This window comes from Neoarius graeffei, chromosome 1 (assembly GCF_027579695.1).
Source record: "Neoarius graeffei isolate fNeoGra1 chromosome 1, fNeoGra1.pri, whole genome shotgun sequence".
Lineage (NCBI taxonomy): Eukaryota > Metazoa > Chordata > Actinopteri > Siluriformes > Ariidae > Neoarius > Neoarius graeffei.
Window position 1 is genome coordinate 20,895,098 of NC_083569.1, and position 11,382 is coordinate 20,906,479.

The following is an 11,382-nucleotide window of genomic DNA, read 5'->3' on the forward strand; positions in this document are numbered from 1 at the left end:
ATTGTTGGCATTTGGGCTTTTAATGCATGCTGATGCTAAACGTGTCACCTCAACTCTTACGATTCACGAACTTAGCTGGTTAGTTATGACTGACTAGCCCCAGATAGCAGAGGGTCGTTGATTCGACGTGGAATCATCGGCATGTTCTTCGACCTATACGCCGTCGAATCACCATCGATCACCGACGTTGATTCAACACCACTTTGCTCATACGAGTTTCCGTTGAAACGACGTTGAAAAGTGGCTGGTGGTCGACAGAGAATAGACCCCCTTTCACCCTTTATTCAACTACGTATTTCGGTCGATTTATAGTTGAATTTTCGGCGATGATTCATCCAACTTTACTTCCTGTTTTATGTACAACAGGAAGGCTACAAATTAAGCAAAACAGGCTAAATTAAACTAGCTAACAATAAAGCATCGGGGCTCTTGCCTAGGATGAACACACACATGCATACTTCAACCATGAAAGTGAAAATTTATATCAATGTGCGTAGGCTACGTCCTGTTTAATGTACAACAGGATATAAAAATGCATGCAACAATGCACCTCTCCTAATGTTTGTCGAGCTATCTAATGAGGCATAACTTTTAACATTTATAAGGAACAGAACACACTTGAACAAGTTCTTAGAAACATTTTATGATTTATTTATAATTGTGGGCTATTCCTCCTGCGGCGCAGACCTGTACATGGAAACAGAAAAACATAACCAAAATTAATCTGATGCAGCATTGATAAAGAAAGTCAGCAGTAGGCTATGGGTTTCTAAATGCCACCCTACCTCATTATTTGGACATGGGGAAAAACTATATTTAAAATCCAAAGAGGGATGGAGGGAGGAAAATTAAAACAAAAGAAAGAAATGAAATATAGAGTAGAGAATATTTGATAAAATTAAGGATGTTTTTATTCAGTAAACATTTAAAAAAATGTTCTACAACACTCTAGCCTAGTGACTTACCAGTAACAAAATAGACTTGAAGTATTCAGATCCGCTCTGCATAAAGCAGCTAAATCCTCTCTCTGTCTCCTGGCAGAAAGCTCCTTGGTTTGCTCCCCTTGTGTCTCAATCACAGCTGGTATTCTGTAGAAAGACTTCTTTTCACCTTTCCCATCAGCTTTGTTGGAACCCTAACACAGCACAAAAGTTTACCATTGTAGGTTTATGAACCAAGTGCCTCGTGGGTTCACATACCGCGCGCTGCCGTTATTTCCCCCAAATCACGAGTTTGTTGGTCTTCCAATGTGGCGCAGGGTTTGTTTACTTCCGGTTTCGGGTGACGTCAGTGAAAGGGGTCTAATGGGGGCATTACCGCCACCCACTGGATTGGGGTGTAAAGCAGTCTGAACAAAACGTGTAAACATAAACATAGGAGAAATGAACCCGTTTTTCTAACTCGTCCTCACTTAGTCTACTTTTCTTTTTTGATTAGTCTGGATTTGATATTGTAAATTTAAATGTGAATCAATGTATATTCATCTGACATGAACAAATGAATAAATCTGGAGTAATCTTGAGGGGCGTGTGTGTCTGGGGCGCGGTGTCGCGGGGGGGGATCGAACGAACCCTCCGATCCCCCCTGGCTACGGGCCAGAATTAGTTGCTCATCCTACCAATGTTGAAAACTGGCCGGCAAAAGTGACGATGGTTCAACGTCGTATATTCAACCTTCTCTGACGGTCGACAGATCAACCTTTACCCACGTTGATTCAACGGTGATAAATTGACCCTCTCAGACGGCGGAGAAATCGACGTTTCACGGCGCCGTTTCAACGTTGATTTTCTGACGTACGACGGAAACCGACCATTCTGACCAAAACTCTACGTCATTTCAACGACCCTCTGCTATCGGGGAGCACATAGCCTACAACCTTAATCTTACCTCTCTCACCCTCCTCCTCATCTGTCACTGTTTCCCTGCCCCGTCTCTGCTTCGTGAGAAGAATTGTCTGATATCCATCTGGAAAAGTAATTTAATATCGTTTAATTCGATGTAGTTTAATGGGTTTGTTAGAATATGGTTTGCTTAGTTTTGTTGCAAAAACTTCGCGCTACCTTAACTCATCCAGAGCCCGTTCTCTGACTCATCCAAAGAGTAGACTCATCTCTCCAGTAGGCTAAATGGACTCATGGCACGCCAGACGCACGCTATGTTTACAGTGAGAATCTCCCAGACCAATCAGAAAATTAGTTAGAAAGAAGAGGCGATAGAAGTTTGAAACACACTCTGTCCTACAACTTACAGTAGATAAATGATCCGCCAAAGAAACTAGTTTGTTACAAAAATCTTTCAACATTTTCTTACTGGGGCACATCTCATCTCATCTCATTATCTCTAGCCGCTTTATCCCTCTACAGGGTCACAGGCAAGCTGGAGCCTATCCCAGCTGACTATGGGCGAAAGGTGGGGTACACCCTGGACAAGTCGCCAGGTCATCACAGGGCTGATACATAGACACAGACAACCATTCACACCTACGGTCAATTTAGAGTCACCATTTAACCTAACCTGCATGTCTTTGGACTGTGGGGGAAACCGGAGCACCCCCACACGGACACGGGGAGAACATGCAAACTCCGCACAGAAAGGCCCTTGCCGGCCCCGGGGCTCGAACCCAGGACCTTCTTGCTGTGAGGCGACAGCGCTAACCACTACACCACCGTGACTGGGGCACGTGCCCCAGTAAAAAAAAAAAAGGCCTAGTGACACCCCTGGTCTCCATGAGTTTTCAACAGAAATTTGTCATCAAGAATGCGTCATCGACAGAAGGCATTGCACAGTGCACAGCAGAAGTAAACAGTAGTCCGGAGATGGTGGATCGCATTGCTTGCCCGCAAGCTTTGTTCTGTTATTTCTTCCCTGGTGGTCAGAAAGCCGTGCGAGCAGAACGAAAACACCAGCAACATGCGGAGCCAGGTACATTTTCTCCACACGCTGCGCTTTGGTGCCTGAGCCTCCTTGTCTTCATAAGACTTGCAGACATAGCAGATATTTGCTTACTTCCAAAATACGAGCACAGACCAACTAGTAATCATAAGAAGATGTAGAAACTTATCCTAAACTAAAAACACGCCCTCTGATGTCGTCACGGTTCGCACCAGGAAAAAAACAAAAAACAAAACTTCTATCCGGAAGGGGACCGACTTTTCAGGTTCTGAACCCAGAGATTAAATTGGGCGGAGCCCTCCGGAGCTCAGTTCTGCCTCCTCGCCTCGGCAGTACAGCCAGCAGGAGCTGAGCTCCCTCTGCTTCAGTGTTTATTATAATATAATACTTTTATTCACTTTCATCTATTCTAAAAACACCATCAATATGAGAGTTCATCAATAATGATTTAGACAACAAAAAATAAGCTAAAGTGAATTACACCCATCAATTAAAAAAAAAAAAAACATTTTCATTGGAATTATCATTGAATGCGCATGCGCTGCGAGAATGCGTGACGTCACACAGCATCATCATACGTTTAATGTTAATGTTAATGGACTTCAGCTCGAGAAATTGGCGCCACTGTTTTCTATCAGTCCGTCATACTTTATATTTTATGAGGATTTGTGTCGTATGAAGTTGTAACTATGTGCTAAACACGATGCCTTAGCAAAGTAGACAGAGGTAAGTCGTGGTTCTTTTGTTTATTTTGTCTTTAGTTGAGAAACTTTCTCAGGCAAAATATACTAGTGCAGCAGATGACATAAGTAGCGTTAGCTAACACTGACAGACAGGATGCTAGTCGAAAAATTCATGCATCCATTTGCTGAAGTTCAGATCTTTTTGTCTGTAGTTCTGTCATATTTTATCTTCATACTAAGTTGTAGCTGTTTTCTGTGTTTTTAGCTTTTAGGTAAATATCAGAAAATTGAGTTAGCTAATTTAATGGATACCTTCAATGGTCGACCTGAACTGCTGGCAACATGGATTTCTCTTGGCTGCATCGTTCTGAAAGTGCTTGTTTCATGAAAGGTACATCAGAAAATACTGTACCTGGTTTTCTGTGTGTGATGTGCTCAAATACACTGTAAAGTTTGCGAATAAAGAAAAAATTGGTTCAAAAAATGCTTTTTTGCATCTGAATCCTGTTCCAAAAATCACTAAAAGCTTGCCCGCCATTATTAGATCGCAGCGATTTACAGCTTGGCGGCGCTACACGCTTGATGTTATTTGCACCAGTACCTTCTTTTGTTTCCACACGGACTCTATAATATTCTCCTCAGTGACATGAATTCTTGATACCGATTCTTTTGAAAAAGACACGAAAGCGCTTCAAATTCGTCCTCAATCTTTGTTTTTTTGTTTGAGGATGATTTGGAGACGATAGCCGAGCAAGCAGACTCAAAAGAGAACCCATCCTCATCTGGGTCACACCAGATAGTGAGATTATAAAGAAGTTCCCTTCTATAACTTTGTGCCACATTGTCAAAATTTGCAACAGACCCCTTGCACTGATCTCACACTTACATTAGCAACCGTTACTGCCATTATCCTGAGGGACAAGCGAACTTTGTTTACATACTGAAGGCAAGCAATATTGAAGATGTCAGATGTCTGCAGTTCGAAGAAAGCTACCACTAGAAAAGCTTTACTACCAGATTGCTTGGATAATCTAAGTCAGAGAGAAGCAAAGGATAGATACAGACAGAAGTTAGCTTATTTATGATGTGTGCAAAATTGCTCGAAATGATTGGAGTGATGATGTCCATTTTTGGCCTAGGTTTACGTACATGGATATTGGAATGTACCTTCTCACTGCATTTTCTCTGTTTTAATCATTTTTAAAAAAAAACATTGTGGGGTGGCACGGTGGTGTAGTGGTTAGCGCTGTCGCCTCACAGCAAGAAGGTCCTGGGTTCGGGGCCGGCGAGGGCCTTTCTGTGTGGAGTTTGCATGTTCTCCCCGTGTCCGCGTGGGTTTCCTCCGGGTGCTCCGGTTTCCCCCACAGTCCAAAGACATGCAGGTTAGGTTAACTGGTGACTCTAAATTGACCATAGGTGTGAATGGTTGTCTGTGTCTATGTGTCAGCCCTGTGATGACGTGGCGACTTGTCCAGGGTGTACCCCGCCTTTCGCCCATAGTCAGCTGGGATAGGCTCCAGCTTGCCTGCGACCCAGAAGGATAAAGCGGAGATAATGAGATGAGAAAAAACATTGTTTACTGAAAGAGAAGGGCAGGGAGGATTGAGAATCCATTAGCTGTGGTTTGTTTACACCCGATACTAAAACTGGTAGCGTCCAGCAAAAGTAAGACTCAGAGACAGTTGCACTAACTCTTTATAGGCTCCAGTGAGAATTGAACTCATGACCCCTGGTTTACTAAACCAGTGCTCTCACCACTGAGCTATGGAGCCTTAACTCTTTTACAATTGCTGAAGATTGGGGCCACAGCAGAACCTTGAAGCCCCTGCGCTGATCCCCAAAACAGCCCCCAGAAACTGCTGTCAAGTCACTTACAGCTTTAGTTCCTAGCTGCAGTTAGCTTCTGTTTACTATTTGCCTCGCAAACAATGGACACGCATTTTAAATAATGCAGTGTGTCAGTCGTAGAGTGGGCTGTGGGCTGTGCATTCTGGCTACTTTCTCATCTGAGTTAACAAAAACACTGGACAGGCCAAGACCTCAAGAGACAAACCATAAGCACCATGAGTGACCTCACTGACCTCCAGGCTCTTCATGTGGGGCCATCCTCAGCAGCAACCAGTGGTTTTCAGGTGATGAGAACTGCAACCCAAAAAAATTCAACCAGTATTTTTGATTCTTTTTTGATCGCCTGCCCAAATGAATTTTGGCGGGGGATATAGAAATGGGTTCTGTCCAGCCGGCTGTCCGTCCGGTCACATTTTTGTTTCTGGGCCATATCTTTAAAACTACTGAAGATATCTTCATGAAACTTTGTATACATATCAAGCAACATGTGAACTGGTGCCTTTTGCTATTTTGGATTTTTGAAAAAAGTATTTTTCAAAATTTTACATAAATATATTTTGACTTAGTTTCTCAGAGCAATGCTCGTTTCCGGACCATATATCCAAAACTATTCATGATCCAGATTTGAAACTTGGTATGCATGTTAACAAGATGATGTTACGGGTTCCTATTTTTTTTTTTTGACATTTCAACGTTTAGGGTGGCACAATGGTTATCACTGTCTCCTCACAGCAAGAAGGTCCTGGGTTAGAGCCCAGCGGCTGACAGGGGCCTTTCTATGTGGAGTTTGCATGATCTCCCTGTGTCTGTGTGGGTTTCCTCCGGGTGCTCTAGTTTCCCCCACAGTTCAAAGACGTGGTTAGGTATATAGGAGCCATGGCCTGAGGTTGGGCTGAGGTGCCCCTCAGCAAGGCACCTTAGCCCCTGGGCGCTGTAGCATAGCTGACCCCTGCTGTGGGTATGTGTGTGTTCACTGCTTCAGTTGGGTTAAATGCAGAGGAGAAATTTCACTGTGTGATTCAGTCGGTGCTTGAGTGTATGTGAAACAAATAAAGGCTTCTTCTTCTTAAATCTACTTGGCTAGATAACGCATGTTCAGTACTGACACAGATACTAGTAAACAATCCTGTTGCCATAGCAGTGTGATTCTTGCCATCTAAAAAGATCTCTTTTCTCCATGAATAAAAACAAAAGCATGTCACATAAAATTATCAGTGATCAGGTTTATTTTACACCCAAATGCTTGACACTTGGCATCTTTAGGGTTGTTAACAACAATTTAGAAGCAATGTGTCCAAGAGCTCCACTGGCCTCGGTAAATCATGTCTGGAGCACTGATCTCTATGTAAAAATCTGGAAAGCTCAGAGGCTCGTCAGAGTGAAACCATCTGACCGCCATCTTACCACTCACATCGTTGAGGAGAATGGTCATTTAGGCTACTGGAAGCTAAACAAAACTGGTCAAGTTATTGATGTAGTTGGTGAGAAAAATTACAAGAAAAATGCCTGCATGTGCAGCAGTGAACTGTACAAACTGTCAAGTCAAAGGTGGTGGATGGACATTTCACCTGTGAGTATTGATAGTGTGTGATCATTTTTACACGTGCGTGTGCAGTGCCATTTGCGTGGACCCACCTACAGCATTTTATGATGGTTTGCAAGAGCAAAAAAACAGAAAATCTGTCTTATTGTTTTGTCTGGTTTTGTTGAAAATCTGACAGTGATATCTGGGATGAACACTGTGACTGTGTCAGATTTTTGATGGAAATGTCCCAGACTAGATCAAAGCCAAAGTCTAGACATGTTTGATATTGAATGTGAGAACTCAAGCTCAACGGCTCAAACTCAAAAAGAAAAATGAACTGAGTAAATTAGCCTCAGTAGCCTAAATGAAAGAAGGACCATAGCCTTTGGCAGAAATGGCAGTGAGGGATGCAAATAAAAAGAGATGTTGTTGTTCTAGTTTGGTCAGCAGTTATTTTCATTTACCTCAGGCGAAGCACAAATGACAATGTCGATCATCTACACACGTCACACCCACTTGCACAAATTGACAAAATGGGCATGATTGTCTGTTTTAACATGATTTTAGTTTAAATTGAGTCCAAGTATATTGATAAGTACTCTTAAATCAGGGTTGGTCATATTTCCCGGCCAATGGCTTATTTCCCGGATGGCGTCCAATATATGATTTCCTGTACAAAGAAAAACTGAAATAATCTCTGTAAAAATAATTATAGTAGTAAAAGAGCTGCTCAAAATAATGATCAGAGACTGAACTGGAAAAGGAAAAAAAAACTCCGAACAATAACAGTGAAGGGGAGTGCTATAAAGATATGTAAGGAATGTGGGTAAAGCTGAGAAAATAAGAAGAGGTAATGAAAGGAAAAAAGTCAGGAGATACTTTACTTGGGGCAAATTTGATCAGACATGACAGTTTAACACAGAAGCCAAATGATCACACACTATCGATGTGAGTGGTAAGATGGCAGTCAGATGGCTTCACTCGTCTCAACAGCAGGGAATTGAGGTATTTCACCCACGTGACCAAGTCATGTGACGCAGCCATTTTGGACGACATGCTTAAGTCCTTCAGTGCAAGGCGGTATGAGATGGTGGAGACCTTTGCACATTTTAACAAGAAAGTAAGCTGTGATTCGTGTTAAATTGGATCTGTCTTTTATCACAAACACTGTACCCAGCCTTGGTATGGAGCCCTGTTTATTTATTTCTGTGTCCCGTTTCTTTCTAGCCTCTGTTATTGCGTTTTATGTCTGATGTCTGCTACATGCAACCCTAGACAAATTAACACTGCCTTGTTTCACTGCTCAGATGGGTTAACAATGACCCATTTACTTTTTGCTATATATTTTATCAAAATTGCGTTAACTGATAAACTAACCTGAAATGAAATGATCACTGCAAAGTCTGGAGTACTCTGTTGGCTCCCAATCCTGTCTCTTCGCAGCTGCAATCCATTTGGCCCTCTTGTCTGGGTCAGTAGGAAACCAGTAGTGATGTGTCGGTCGCGAACGATCCGGTTCAAAGAGCTGGCTCTTTGAAGTGAACGACGGGAGCCGAATTAGTTTTTTGTCCTTAGGTGCCTCAGAGAGAGAGACTTTCACAAAAAAAGTTGCTGTCCGATTGCGTCTTTGTGTTGTCTATTACCATTCAAAGGAAAAAATGTAGCATGGTGTACGCCTACTTTTTTTGGTGGGGGGGGTTGATGTCATTCACAGCTGCGAAAATACGAAAATTGGTGTAATGCTTAAAGCTGTGGAGCGCAGGGGAGAGGAGTCTGCGAGGCACCTGAGGAGGGGAAAATCAGCTGTGTATTTTATATTGGTAATATAACACAGTTTTGCATTATGTTTGTGAGAAAATAATTTATTAATTGGCAAGTAAGTTTTATTTCTATAGCTAGAACATTGTTACACTGCTATACTTTACAAAGCCTTACAATGGCTACAAAAACTAAAAAATAAAATGGAAAACATCCTATTGATAAAATATAAATAATAATGTAATTAATGAACTAGTTAATTGCAGCAATTAAATCAAAAATAAAATCTCAGGAGCCATTTGGGAGCCGAAAGAGCCGGCTCCTTATAGTAAGAAGAGCCAAAAGAGCCGGCTCCCGAAAAAGAGCCGAAATTCCCATCACTAGAAACCGGTAAAAGGAGCATCCTGCACGCTGTCCCTGTCTGTTGTGGCAGCCCACAGCACAACAAGCAAACACCATGGTTATTTATAGAGTGCTTACTGACAAATTAATCTATTCTAGGTGTCTGTAACACGTTTTTTTTCAAGCCGGTTCTCCCTCTCTGTCTGCAGCGTTAGTATGTAGCTTGACGTTCAAAATGGCAGACACCGGGGCGTCACGTGACCCTGTGACATCAGGTGAAATACCTCAATAGGCTATGAACGCTCCAGATTTTTACGGAGAGCTCAGTGGTTTGGAGTTGGTGACGTCACGATTTGTCCTCAGAATGTGACATTTGAACCTTGGAGAGAGGAAGATGGCGGTGCACAGGAACACTGTTTTCCTTTTAAAATAAAATCTGTACACAGTATACAGGTACAAATATGAACAAGTGAACACTCAAACATGTCTTGTATGGATATTATCTGTCAGTATAAAGGAGTTTACTTTTTGGGTTTTGTTTGGCTTTAATTCAAGGCATTTAACAAAAATATTCTTTTAACCATTTAGGAATTATAGCAGTTCATTGTTGCGGTGCAAGGACCCGATTGAATTCACATTGCAACCGTAAGGACTACTATTAGGGCCCGAGAACCAGAGGTGCAGGCTGAGGGCCTGAGGGACTGTACCTCCAGTGGCACATGCATCTTTGGCTCGTATGGAATCGATTTTGTGCCAAAATGTTCATACAATACTTTTGAAATATCAACAAAAATGATAAATCAAAATTCAAAAAAAAAAAAAAAGTAAAAAAAAAAAGTAAATTGACTGGCAAACAAATTATTCGTGTAATCGTGCAAAATATCAGTCTATTACTCTTCAGAAACCTTTTATTTTTGTTCCACGTCTTTCTCAGTTTTGTTTGACGTAATTTATTTTGGTTGCGATTCCAGCTTTCTCGTTTGCGCTCCCTGACTTTTTGCTTGCAGTTTTGGCACAAACTTCACGTGTGGGTGGGCTGTCCAGGAATGCATTCCCATTAGCTAACTTGTGTTTGACTGACAGCTACACTCAGCCATTCCCCCGGAAGCTGTTGCGGCCATTTCCTACTCGGATTCTGGCGGACTGTTTGACGAGTGACCAATCCATTGATGGTAAACAAGGATCGCGTGGACTTCAGTGGCTACTATGATATTGAATTAATTCAACAAAGTGTAAGTACGGGACAAATGTGTTGTATGTGTTGCAGTAGTACACATTATGCAGGTGTTTCATGGCAAGTCAAATGTTAGACTTAGCTCCGCTACCCAATATAATAGCTGTCTTGCTAACGTTAAACACGTTGACCGAGAGAGGGTTGAAGCAGAGGGTCTTTGACATAAATCTTATTTTGGTGGTCTAACTGGCAGAGCTGTGGATGGTTTTATTTGTGGGTGTGTATTTGTGTGTAAGAGTGAGAGAGTTGTTTGTCAATATGATAGATTGCAGTGTTTGTCAGTGAGCATGGACTTTTTTTTCGTTAGCATTTCATTAGCGGGTATCTCATTGCTAGGCTATGCTAGTAGCCCAAGTACTTGTGCATGAACGTGAACGCAGCACACTTCTCCTTAACTTGTACATGTTCCGTTTTCTTTTAAAAGATAGTTTGCCCTAGAAGTTAACGAACATACATATACATGGTACCCATAGTTCAAGTTCTGATAGAGACATTTCAATCATCTATCGATAGTTATTCTAACGTGATATGACGTATTTTTCAGAGAGGACCTCACAAGCCAGTACCCCTCAGGATGCAATCCGAGGTAACGTTAAGGCAGGGCATGGACTGCTTATGACTCTGTTAATTTAATCAAAATGGAAGGAAATGTATTGATGTCCCAGTGAAACTGCAGGCCTTACTGTAATGTTTTACAATGTTTTGCAAACAACACTGTAAAAAAAAAAATGGTTGACAGAACTGAAATTATCTAGGCAACGTGATGCATTTGTTTTTTTGAGTTCTCTTTACCTAAATAAGCCAAAGGTTGACACAACACAAATTTGCGAATTCTGCCAACCTCTTCACTTAAATAAGTCAAAGGTTGACACAACACAGATTTGTGAATTCTGCCAACCTTTTGTTTTTAATAATACAAACTCATTATACTAAGTTTGATCAACAAAGACTTTCAGTTTCATATGTAAAATCTAACTTCTACCAATTTTGTTTTTTGAGTTCTAACAATTTTCACCACACCCCATCATTCAACACAACACAAAGTGTAGTTAAAAAAAAACCTTTTATTCACCATTTTGAAAATTTCACATTACAATTGT

At 41.6% G+C, this 11,382-nt stretch overlaps 1 non-coding gene across 1 annotated transcript; it reads right to left on the reverse strand.

The window, feature by feature from the left end:
- Positions 1-5,274: 5,274 nt before the first annotated feature.
- trnat-agu (transfer RNA threonine (anticodon AGU)) lies at positions 5,275-5,347 on the reverse strand. Its single transcript has one exon. It is a non-coding gene; the product is annotated as a tRNA-Thr (tRNA).
- Between the last annotated feature and the right edge of the window lie 6,035 nt (positions 5,348-11,382).